The sequence below is a fragment of the Limulus polyphemus genome, unplaced genomic scaffold (assembly GCF_000517525.1).
Source record: "Limulus polyphemus unplaced genomic scaffold, Limulus_polyphemus-2.1.2 Scaffold6238, whole genome shotgun sequence".
NCBI lineage: Eukaryota > Metazoa > Arthropoda > Merostomata > Xiphosura > Limulidae > Limulus > Limulus polyphemus.
Window position 1 is genome coordinate 1 of NW_013671848.1, and position 14301 is coordinate 14301.

Here is a 14301-nt window from a genome sequence, read left to right on the forward strand (position 1 = left end):
ATTAGGTCGTTTATAAAGTTAACTACTGTATTAGGTCGTTTATAAAGTTAACTGTATTAGGTCGTTTATAAAGTTAACTACTGTATTAGGTCGTTTATAAAGTTAACTGTATTAGGTCGTTTATAAAGTTAACTACTGTATTAGGTCGTTTATAAAGTTAACTGTATTAGGTCGTTTATAAAATTGACTGTATTAGGTCGTTTATAAACTTGACTGTATTAGGTCGTTTATAAAGTTAACTGTATTAGGTTGTTTATAAAGTTAACTGTATAAGGTCGTTTATAAAGTTAACTGGGTGTATTTATATATAACTGATTTCAGAAGCTCCTTCAGCTACTTGATGCCTGATCTCATTGTAGTTAGAAATTCCTCATTGTTATAAAACGGTTCTTTAGGGAGAAATCTTTAAATCGTATTTAACCTCGAGAAGAACAAGAAACTGAATTGAAACTAAGACAAATAAAATGAAACTACCGAATGTATAATCATTTACCCTTATAATAATGAAATTACGACCAATAATTAATAATATTAATTAATATTAATGATATATTCAATAGGCTGGTATGTGTATAATAATATATTCAGTAAGTTGGTATGTGTATAATAATATATTCAGTAGGCTGTATGTGTATAATAATATATTCAGTAGGCTGTATGTGTATAATAATATATTCAGTAGGCTGTATGTGTATAATAATATACTCAGTAGGCTGGCATGTGTATAATAATATATTCAAGTAGCTGGTATGTGTATAATAATATATTCAGTAAGCTGTATGTGTATAATAATATATTCAGTAGCTGTATGTGTATAATAATATATTCAGTAAGCTGGTATGTGTATAATAATATATTCAGTAGGCTGTATGTGTATAATAACACAAGTGAAAAGCATCGATAAAATCAAAATATATCTTATGTTAACAACATTTGTAGTGATATCCTTTATCTTATGTTAACAATATTTGTAGTGATATCATTTATCTTATGTTAACAATATTTGTAGTGATATCCTTTATCTTATGTTAACAACATTTGTAGTGATATCCTTTATCAATATCTTTATCTAACATAACTTATGTTAACAATATTTGTAGTGATATCCTTTATCAATATCTTTATCTAACATAACTTATGTTAACAATATTTGTAGTGATATCCTTTATCAATATCTTTATCTAAAATAATTTATGTTAACAATATTTGTAGTGATATCCTTTATCTTATGTTAACAATACTTGTAGTGATATCCTTTATCTTATATTAACAGTATTTGTAGTGGTATCCCTGATTTTTTTTTAAATTAGTAGTGTTTGTAACATTGATGTCCAAGTACCAGATTACTGTGTATAGTTTCTCGGCGTGTTCGAACATCAGTACAATTAATAGTGTTTGTAACATTGATGTCCAAGTACCAGATTACTGTGCATAGTTTCTCGGCGTGTTCGAACATCAGTACAATTAATAGTGTTTGTAACATTGATGTCCAAGTACCAGATTACTGTGCATAGTTTCTCGGCGTGTTCGAACATCAGTACAATTAATACCTTTCATCGTAAATCAATAATAATTATAGGCTTTCGTTGGCCCAAAATTGTGATAATATCGCCCTTTGGTGACCATGGATTCGAGTTCTCCAAGGTCTCGCTGGTCTCGTTCCAACGTGATTTATTCCTTTAAGAACCCTATATACAGAAACTCCTAACGTTGGTCGACAATGTTTCAGATTTTATTTGTTTGTTTGGAGTTAAACACACAGCTACACAATAGGCTATCTGTGCTGTGCCCACTACGGGTATCATAACCCCGTTCTTAGTATTATAAGCATTGAAAATTACATCTGAGCCTCTGGAGAGCATTAGTCCTGCTAAAAGTGGTGTTGTAAGCTATATTTTAATGTTTTAGTTCAGATGTTCGCTAGAGGGAGTTCATCATTTCGATGACGTCAATAATCGAGTAACTTCGAGCAGTATCTGGAGACAAGAATGTATTGTTTATAAACACAAGTAGCCAGTTAGTGACGATTAATGAGAATAAGTAGTTACTTAGCAGTGAGTAACCAATAACAAGAAGTTATTAATGAGTGTATAAGTTCAGTGTAACATAGTGAGAGGTATTCCATCTTTTATGCTATGCAGTTACTCGGTGAGTTACGTGTTTGTTTAAAACATGTATGACTTATATTATTTAAAAAATGTTTGTTTGTTTGTCTTAGAACAGAGCCACACACGGGCGAAATTCAGCGAAATTCAAAACAAACAAACAAACCTTTCGTTGCTAAAAGAGTAGCCCAAGAGTTGGCGGTGGGTGGTGATGACTAGCTGCCTTCCCTCTAGCGCAGATAGCCCTCGTGTAGCTTTGCGCGAAATTCAAAACAAACAATAATAACTAAAATATTTTTTTTCAAGTTGCTTAATCAGTTATTAACGTTTCTTGACGCTATGAACAGAGACGCTAATACGTAAATCAATAGTTTATATTAGACACGTAGGAAATACATTTCTACAAATTAAACTATCCCACCAAACATGTGAATGTTTAGAAAAATGATGTTTTTGAAGACTTGCATGTTGAAAGTTTGATAAAAACGTGTAATTCTACTTTCAAGTTTAAACAAGAATTTAATACTTGTAGCTACCCGGTAACTCAGCGAGAAAACGTTAAAAATTGGTGTTTTATCCCTGTGGTGAGGACTGAAGAAACCAGACAAGCTTTTCGGAAGTAATTTTTATAGTGATATTATTGATTTTCATAAATTCGTAATGGGCCGGAAGTGACATACTGTTCAGCGTGCTCCGACTGGGAATCCGAAGATTCAAAGTTCGCAGCCCTTTGCCGCAAACATCCGCTCCACACTTTGGGACTATAGGAGTTACGGTCATATTCAGTTAGACAACAGTTGGTAATTGGGTTGACCGTATCTCATTTTCCTCTAGACTATTAATTAAAATTAGGGCTATGCGCAAAGAACCCTTGCGTAGCTTTGGGCGAAAATTATAAATACAAAGACAACGAAAACATCTCCGAAGATAGTAAGAAAAGAAACGACGAATACGTAACTAAATTAATTAGGAACGTAACTGGAAGAAGTCTGATTAAATTCCAACTTTTACTTCATGAGAAAGCAGCGACATTGGCATTGAGCGCTAAGCCTAATGGCCGGATCGTCAATTACAGTAATATGGATTTTTCTTTGAGTTTATTCACCGTAGCCAATTAAGAAGTGTAATCGTAGAAGGTGCGACCTAACACTTTTCTCACTGCATAATGTTTGTGTGTATATTTGCATACATCCCGGTTGCCTAGAAACCGCGCGTCTGTCATTTAGACATAACGATGATAATTTACGACTATCTGAAACGAATAGCACGAAATTTTCAAGAACGAAATTGTGCAAATTTTGAAAGTGTGTAAATATCAAACAAAGACACCTTTCACCAAGGTTCTTACAATTGCATGAACCAGACTTTCTGGCCATAATTAACCACACAAAGCGCGAGAGTTATGATCAAAGAGAAAGAAAAAAAGGAAAATCCATAATTTATCTGTAGTTCCGAAAGTTCGTATTTTCTATTCAGCAAATTACTGAATACCACTGATTTAAAGTTATTTATGTAGCTCGTAAATGGGGATTAATTTTATTTGAACGACTTGCATATGCTAGTGTGATGGTGCCACAGGTAGACTCTGACCGGAAGAATATGTCACAGCTTTCCTAGAGGAAGGGTTTCTTCTTACAGAGAAATTAGTAAACGGCATTGAGTCAAAGACTACGACATTTGATGATGAAGGAAGTGTTCATTTGTTTCCATGGAAATGGAAAAAACACACAACAAAGCGTTTAGGATAGCAACTGGCTCCTGAAACAGCGCCAGAGACCAGTTCGGAGCAATGCTATCATTCTTAATATATAGGCTATTGTTACGAAAAGGCACCCTCCGACCCAAAAAAACCATTGCGACGAAATTGAGCATATCTCGCGGTACAGTTAACAGGATACTAAACAATGATCTGAAACTAGAGAAAGCTCGCTAACATCCATCAACACCTCAAAATCAACGTCCGTTTTCACGAGACACGTGGCGTAGAATAGCAACAATATCAAATCCCCCAATGCAGATCCAGTGGACTTTTGCACGTTTGTTCTGCTTAAATGTGGTTTTGAAAAGTCTAAATATGAATGTTGTGGAGGAGCACAGGAACGTCAATATAAGGAAAGACTTTCCGCCGAACCACAGGGGCCCCACTATCAAAGGAAAGAAAGACGTGTGAAACATGTTGCAAGAAACAGAAATATTGTAATGACGGATGAGCTTTAGTCTTGGATTAGAATTATTCTACATAATTTTTACACAGTCCCGTTTCTTTTTCAAGATAATTCTTGTTTGTGGTTTGGTTTAATTTGAATTTCTCGCAAAGCTACAGGAGGGCTAGCGCTAGCCGTCCCTAATTTAGACTAGGCGAAAAGCAGCTAGTCAACACCACCTGTCGCCAACTCTTGGAGTACTCTTTGACCAGTGAATAGTGGGATTGACCGTCACATTATAACGTCCACACGACTGATTTGTTTGTAATTAAGCACAAGGCTACACAATGGGCTATCTGTGCTCTGCCCATCACGGGTATCGTAACTCGGATTCTGGCCACTGGGGGCCCACACGACTGAAAGTACGAACATGTTCGGTAACGGGGATTCTAACCCGCGACCCTCAGATTGCTAGTCGAGTGCCTTTAACTACCAGGCCACATAATACATCATTGCTAACAATTCACACCTGTCCCATTCTACCGTGCAAGCGTCTTAAGTAAACAGACCAAAATCAAATACTGTTTTTAGTTTTTACTGGCATGAAACAGTAATTTCTTCTTCACGAAAAATATGAACGAAAGAAAATGACATTTTTCTTAATCAGCATACATACCATCCAAAAAAAAAGATATAAATGCTGACGTTTCAAAAACAAACGCAATTGACTTTAACGCATGAATCGCCCACGCCTGAGCCACAAGGAGTCTATCGTGGAATGTTGAAATCACTAAGCTCGAAATGAAGATGGAACATTTTTATTCTGGGAAAATTCGAACCGTGAATAGGAAGACAAACAGAGCTATGATAAGACAAGACGTATCGTCCACCGCACCCGAGAAACGTTAAAGGAAACGGACAAGCAGAGAGAGAGCACGTGTTACTTGGTTAGACAAGCGGAGGTCACGTGCTAACATTATTAGCTATAGGATTTTGAAGCTTCATCTTTCACGGGATTCAGCATCTGTTCCTTCTTACCTAGCAAGCTAAGCTAGGCTAACTAGCAAGCTAAGCTAGGATAACTAGCATGATAAACTTGGATAACTAGCAAGCTAAGCTAGGATAACTAGCAAGATAAACTTGGATAACTAGCAAGCTAAACTAGGATAACTAGCAAGATAAACTAGGATAACTAGCAATATAAACTTGGATAACTAGCAAGCTAAGCTAGGACAACTAGCAAGCTAAACTAGGATAACTAGCAATATAAACTTGGATAACTAGCAAAATAAACTAGGATAACTGGCAAACTAAGCTAGGATAACTAGCAAGATAAGCTAGGATAACTAGCAATATAAACTAGGATAACTAGCAATATAAATTAGGATAACTAGCAAACTAAGCTAGGCTAACTAGCAATATAAGCTAGGATAACTAGCAATATAAACTAGGATAACTAGCAATATAAACTAGGCTAACTAGCAATATAAACTAGGATAACTAGCAAGCTAAGCTAGGATAACTAGCAAGATAAACTAGGATAACTAGCAATATAAGCTAGGATAACTAGCAAGCTAAGCTAGGATAACTAGCAAGCTAAGCTAGGATAACTAGCAATATAAACTAGGATAACTAGCTAGTTATCCTAGCTTAGTTTGCTAGTTATCCTAGCTTAGCTTGCTAGGATAACTGGCAATATAAACTTGGATAACTAGCAAGCTAAGCTAGGATAACTAGCAATATAAACTAGGATAACTGGCAATATAAACTTGGATAACTAGCAATATAAGCTAGGATAACTAGCAATATAAACTAGGATAACTGGCAATATAAACTTGGATAACTAGCAATATAAACTAGGATAACTGGTAAACTAAGCTAGGATAACTAGCAATATAAACTAGGATAACTAGCAATATAAACTAGGATAACTAGCAAGCTAAGCTAGGATAACTAGCAAACTAAGCTAGGATAACTAGCAATATAAACTGGGATAACTAGCAAGCTAAGCTAGGCTAACTAGCAATATAAACTAGAATAACTAGCAAGATAAACTAGGCTAACTAGCAAGCTAAGCTAGGATAACTAGCAATATAAACTGGGATAACTAGCAATATAAACTAGGATAACTAGCAAGCTAAACTAGGATAACTAGCAAGCTAAACTAGGATAACTAGCAAGATAAGCTAGGATAACTAGCAAGATAAGCTAGGATAACTAGCAATATAAACTAGGATAACTAGCAAGCTAAGCTAGGATAACTAGCAAGATAAACTTGGATAACTAGCAAGCTAAGCTAGGCTAACTAGCAATATAAACTAGGATAACTAGCAAGCTAAACTTGGATAACTAGCAAGCTAAACTAGGCTAACTAGCAAGCTAAACTAGGCTAACTAGCAAGCTAAGCTAGGCTAACTAGCAAGCTAAGCTAGGCTAACTAGCAAGATAAACTAGGCTAACTAGCAATATAAACTGGGATAACTAGCAAGCTAAGCTAGGATAACTAGCAATATAAACTGGGATAACTAGCAAGCTAAACTAGGGTAACTAGCAAGCTAAGCTAGGATAACTAGCAAGATAAACTAGGCTAACTAGCAAGCTAAACTAGGCTAACTAGCAAGCTAAGCTAGGCTAACTAGCAATATAAACTAGGATAACTAGCAAGCTAAACTAGGATAACAAGCAAGCTAAACTTGGATAACTAGCAAGCTAAACTAGGCTAACTAGCAAGCTAAACTAGGCTAACTAGCAAGATAAACTAGGCTAACTAGCAAGATAAACTAGGATAACTAGCAAGCTAAACTTGAATAACTAGCAAGCTAAACTTGGATAACTAGCAAGCTAAACTAACTGCCTCCCCTCTAGTCTATCACTCCTTAATTAAGAACAGCTAGGGCAGATAGCGAAATTCAACGAACAAAATCGATTGTTCCGTTCTTTTGGGATATATTTATCGTTTCGCATGGTGGATATATTTATCGTTTCGCATGACGGATATATTTATCGTTTCGCATGGCGGATACATTTATCGTTTCGCATGGCGGATATATTTCTCGTTTCGCATGGCGGATATATTTATCGTTTCGCATGGCGGATATATTTATCGTTTCGCATGACGAAAGATTTTGGTATTTCAAAATTTAGATTTCAAGTGGAAATTTGTATCAGTGAAACAAGGAACCATAATAACAGAACGTAAGAGTTTGTGAGAAGGTTAGTTGTGAATAATACAATGTAGTGGCACAGGTGAACGTATTAATACCCCTGTTGAGGGCAGCAAAGGTATCCCATTGTGTAGCCTCGTGCTTAGATAAATCACACAAAAAGACAATAATTAACCTGTAGTGGCACAGGTGAAGGTCTGAACGTATTAATACCCCTGTTGAGGGCAGCAAAGGTATCCCATTGTGTAGCCTGGTGCTTAGATAAATCAAACAAAAAGACAATAATTAACCTGTAGTGGCACAGGTGAAGGTCTGAACGTATTAATACCCCTGTTGAGGGCAGCAAAGGTATCCCATTGTGTAGCCTCGTGCTTAGATAAATCAAACAAAAAAGACAATAATTAATTACTCAGAGAGTTTTAATTTACTTCGATAGATAAAGAAAACAAATAATCCAGTTACTACACAATGCTAAACCTTTGGTGTTTTTTTCATGATTAAATTTCTTTGCGTAGTCCCCTGGTGGGAGAATTATTCCGATATATAAAAAAAGATCATTTTCTATATTATAAAAATAATTTAGAATTAATTTATTTAATGCAACGCACATGTTTTATCGCTCTGATATGTAACGTATTCTCAAGTTTTTCTAACTTCTTTATACACCAACCTCTTCTTTGGCCCTTTACGTCAATTTTTCGAACCACTTGCAAACAAAAGACATTGCTATAGAATTATATCAGGATAGAACGATCTTACTGGCTTGATGATAAATAAAACAGGAATTAAATAGATAAACTAGTTATTTTTTTTTATTATTCATAACTAACAGAAACGCACCCTAACGGCGGCTATTTGTGCAAGTAATTAGTAATCGTATTATTCATACCTCATTGAAAAATTTTAGAAAAAATTGAACATTTTCAAAAAATTATATTTTCCTGTGAAGTACAAAATGATTCAATGTTCAGAGATCAAAATATTCATAACTGTTACTGATATAAACTGTATGTTTTTATATAATAAAAAAATGGTACCGTTTATTGAAAAAATAATATAATTTTTTTAAGAATTCCAATTTCTCAGTACTATATTTACAAATTACATCAATAAAGATATAATCAAATCGTCACGTATAGTCCTAGTGAAAGTCGTGTTCTTGTTGTGAGTAGAGTACTTTTATTTAAAATTGTGTTCTATTATAAATATATGGTTGTTACACATACCATAGTTTTCTCATTGTCTGAATCTTGAATACCGAAAGTGTGAATTTTTTTATGGATTTTTGTTTGTGAAGCCATTCAATAGATGACGCCACATTCCATAAACCTCAATTATCACTTCTGGTATCGAGATCTTGTTGTATTTCAACACAACAGATGGCACTATTGTATTTATTATTTGAGTCACATACATAGATAGATACATAGACGGCTACGCCATTGCTCCATTATAGTAAAATTACAGGAGACTCAAATGTACATGAAGCCAAAGCGTCGCAAAATAAATGCATTTAGTGTTTTGGTGTGAGCGCCTTTCATAAATTGGCGAAGCATGACCATATTTAATCGCACTTATAAGACATTATGGTGTTAGGCCTATTATACCTCTTAACACTATTTTCTTTATTCACGCCTCTAGGGTTTTTCCAAGTGTTTGTTTTTAATTTTGCAAAAAGCTAAACAACTGGCTATCTGTGCTGTGCCCACCACGGGTAGGTTTTTATTATATATTCTTCCTCTCGAAAAACACTTCATACACTGAATAAAAAATGTAGTGTTAGAAATATACTAGCCTTAATACTAATATTTTTATAACAATTTTAATTAATTATCTCATTTGCTATAAATACAATAGTATTTTTCTAATATAAATAAAAGATTAGAAACCTTTCAAGTTTTGATTTTATTAAACAAACAATAAACATGATAATTTACAGACTAACAAAAACTAAAGTTTAGAAACTTTAACGTAAGGTAAAAACTTATGTACAAGACTATATTCATAATCGTACGGGTAAATAAACAGTACATTTTTCTAACTTTCACCTAAAACTTCATGGTATATCCAACTCCTCATATACAAATAAAAAACAAAGAATTTAACACATTTTCACAAGAGACAAAAAGTGCCACCTATTGAAAAGTTCCACTTTTTAGTGATTATAATATTTAAATATTGTCCCCCTGGTGTCGATTTCCCGCGGTGAACACAACAGATAGCCTAATTGTGGCTTTGCGCTAAAGTAAAGAAACAAAATATTTTAACTTAATTTTGGTTCAAAATAGGCCTAACTAATTCCCATCTCTAGTTTAACATCATAAATCTTTAGGTCGATTTCAAATTTTATTTCAAGACAACTACTTGAATATTTCATTACTATTTTTGTTATTTGTAGAATAACGTATGACTAAATTTTTTAGGATTTTAAGCCCCAAAACGCACACTCTTCGTAACACTTAAATTTGTGTTTCCCACTACTCGGCCTATTTATTATTTTGATCAAATCTTGGTACATTACAAGAGGTGTAATCCAAAAACCACAAACAATCTCCAGAAAAAAAATAATAAAAGCAAAACAAAATCCACCACTTCAGATACTTGCTAATACACAGTAATTATTGCAGAATAATTTAACTAACCAACGGTGAAGTTCATATTAACATACACCATACAGTATAAATAATATTTTACATTTACAATTAATCATCTTGAACCAAAATTTTCACTAAACGTCTTCCCTCTCTCAATCTGGTTAATATTGTTCTTGAACGTCTACTCTGTAAATTCAAACATTTTTCTTCGTTGTTAAACACAAAGCTACAAAAGAGGCTATCTGTGCTCTGCCCACTTTGGCATCGAAAACATATTTTTACTGCTATAAAACCTCAGACTAACCACTAAGCAATCGGATGCACATTTTAGTGACTTGTATTTCTTTTATTGGTGATCACTTTCTATAAAACTTTTAATTTACATCTCTATTACACATGAGAAATTATACTCACGAGATCTTACATTTTAATTACTTCACGCTAGGCCTAGTTCACACTCGTGGGGACTCCGATCTCAAGGTGCAATATCAACTGTACCAAACTTTAACATTTTCATTGAAAGATGGTGCCGTAATTTTGGAAAGAAGTGTCCGAAATACAGAGTCATTAACTTCTTTTAAGAAACGACGACTAGGCCCAACATTTTAGTACTCAAGGTCGCGTTTTATCTCGTCATCTTCTATTCACATCCGCTGTTTATCAACAATGATCCTCGTAGTGAAGTTTCTATGAGAACCAGATTCTCCAGAGTGAATGTTAAACAATACTACCTAGTTCACGCTTTAATAGACCAAAATCATGAATGGAGCTACATTATTGGACATCAGACATCACGTGTTCACGCTTAAACAGACCAAAATCATGAATGGAGCTACATTATTGGACATCACACGTCATGGGGTCGAATGCCGAGAATCCACTTCCTTCTGCCATCTTTCTCGTGAAAATAGCCATTGACCTGGAGAAGCGAAGCTGGAAGATTGGATAATTTTTGTCCTAGTTTATTTTCTTCTTAACGGCACCAGGAGATATGCTCAGCTTCATCCATAAGACTTTTTGAGTCAAAATGTTTTTTTTTTCCATAACATAATTTTGAATGCATTTTGTAAGTCAAGTCACCTGGAGTTGTTTTTATATTAGAACTAGTGAAGCAGAGAAGTTTGAAAGTTGCCTGGACGCCACCAGGACAAACTCACTTGCCAGACAGTTCTTTGTATGTATGCAGAACCTACCGAGTCTGTAGCCAAAGAAGTGTTAAATATTTTGTCATTGGACTGTATGCAATTACATCAAAACAACAGTATCTTATAAACAACCAGCTAAGTTACCTTTCTACGCTTGGATAGTATTTAATCTTTCGTTTTGATCCACTTAAATATTAAATAAAACACGATTATTTCACTCCATTTATTAGTTGTCCCCCCCCCCTTCACACCACCCTATAACATAGATTCTGCAAATCGAGAATTCATCACATTAGCCAGGGACATCTTTGGTTACATAACTGGAATAGATGCCGTCATTTAATTAAATAGTTGTAAAATAATCAGATTTATGGGAAAATTGTACCTTTAGTTTTCATGTTCTGTAAGCATCCCTCTGTATCTATATTACGATTTGAGCCAGAGCAATAAGTCTATGATATAGTTCACCTTCTTTTAATCCGAGCACAACTTAAGTAATATTCTAATTTCTTGCTTGCTACACTGCCAGACACACGTTACAGTTCGATTTGATATTTAACATCTGCACCAGGTAACAGCTCTATGAATTCTTTCTGTTCGATGAGGGTCATGCAGGTATACAACACAGAATCAGATTGAAGGGTGTTACCTTAGCTTTCTTAGATGCACTGTTGAATAGTTGGACTTTTATTCCTCGGCTGGGTTGGTGGTGTTTAGAGGAATTGTAACTGCTACAGTCAATCCTGTTGTTCAGTTACAAGTACACGTATAGGTAGCACGCGCTGCTGACTGACGCCTTCCCCTTGTAAGGAGTTCAAAATTTGGGTGGGTGAATATTTTGAATTTTGGGTATCTGATCAGGCGTTTAGTCGATGTTAAGATTGAAAGTACCACATATTTACTTTTTTTCGTATTACAGAAAAAAAATAATTGGCTTGAATGTATCTAATTTTGCATAAATAACTAACGGTGTCGATTGTAAATCATCGTGCAACTTATAAAACCTAGTAACATTTTTTTATTCAATTTGTAGTAAACGTGATTAGACGCACGTTCTCCGAAAGTGATCTGTTTCAAAAGTAAGTAAAACCAAATTTAAGAGTAACATATATTTTTATTTCTTGCTTTTCAAGATCATATGTCATGCTATGTTGTAGCCTACAGAGGACATAATTCTTCTCGTGATCCATAGCATGTGCACGTTTTACTGACGTCACGATAATACAAATTGCAACATTAAGCGTCCCTTAGTGACTGACTGATAACACATTAATGTATAGTGGTGCGAAAAGTTAAAACAGGTGAATCCTCCTGGACACCTTCCAGAAAATAATGTATGTTCTACAGTTAGTTTTGGGATTCTTAATCTCCCTAAGGATAGTAGGATGGCGAAGCCTCAAAACCCCCATACTGAACCGAGTTACTGATTACTAACGTAGGTTAGAGGTGGTAATTAAACTCACAGTATTCGGTCTTAGCCGAGCATCTCATATATAACAAATACAAAATATCCATGGCTTCAAGTGAATTGGAACCCTTAAGGAAGGACTTGTACAGAAACCATGGATTCTGGTGTATTGTAACCCTTCACAACTTGGAACAGAAATAGAGAACCCACGGATTCAGGTGTATTGTAACCCTTCACAACTTGGTACAGAAACAGAGAAACCACGGATTCAGATGTACTGTAACCCTTCACAACTTGGTATAGAAATAGAGAAACCACGGATTCAGATGTATTGTAACCCTTTACAACTGGGAACAGAAATAGAGAACCCACGGATTCAGGTGTATTGTAACCCTTCATAACTTGGTACAGAAACAGAGAAACCACGGATTCAGATGTATTGTAACTCTTCGTAACTTGGCTCAGAAACAGCTATTTTCGAATGATAACTTGGGGACTGATGTCTAGAACTATCTGTATGACAGTTAATCACGAAGCAAGGTTTGGTCACTTGAAAAATAAAATGTGTTCAATAATAAGTTATTTGTATTAAAGGTACAAGCATTTGAGGAAACGTAATCTTTTTTGAAGACTATATTAAATTGTTGAAATATAATTCACATGGTTAAGATATCCCAAGTTTGTGAAGAAGGATCAGTAATAAAAGAGTTACTTCAATGTTTAATGGCCACCATTTAGTGAAATCAATTGCTCCAACTATATGCTTAATATTACTTATTTTGGGAGCAGAATAGACTGGTGATTTTCTATTTTAACTTTTAAAATACCCAAGAGCCTCCAGGGGTTTTTTAACCCAAGTTTTCCCCCTATTGGAATCGGAAATGGAACTTAAGAGAAAACTACAATATTCATTGATGGGGAATCTGTATGGAAACCCAATGTTCAACAATGAATATCTCAGTAAATTACACCAGTGGTCAATGACGAGTCATCTATATGAGCAAAGATGCTGCCAGAGGAAAGCTATGAGGCTTTAGCCCCCCTCCCTCAAACACTTCTTTACAATGAAATATACGTTCAGTGCAGAAAGTAAAGGAAAACTTAAAACACTGTACACCACTACAAGAAGCCATCTTATTTTAATTTCCACTTATCCAAGGTGACAGACGAAGGGTGGATTTGTCCAAAAAAAGTATAACTCATTCGCTAGTGGTAAATCAAATAACAGATTGGACTTTATATCTTTTTTTTTTTTGTCTAGGTTACAGCGCTGTGTGCAAGAACTGCATCAATATATTCTGGTCACAATGTCATTGTTTCAGAGTATGTGAACCACTGAACTTTCTTTTCTCAAAACAAACTATTTCCACTGAGAAACACTACCTAGTTTGAACCGATATTTACCGATAGTTTAACTGACGATTTCAAGATAATTTCCTTTGTTTCCATATGGCGATATAAAAGTGATTACACAGGTGGCGACACAATTAATGACTCGGTTACAGAACGAACAAATGATCCCAATATCAGCAATAAACTCATTCCAAAAAAAACCACCAAGTACCTTTACACTGAATGGGAAAACTTTTCAAGCGTTACCAACAGAGGTAGTCACTTTTCTCTCTCAGGTTGTTTTTAAATCGTCCACGTAATGCACCTTGTTGAGTTATTTTATCTTGTCCCTTATTGGTATAAAAACGTATTGGGTGAAATCACTAATTTTCCATTTAAAATATTTTTG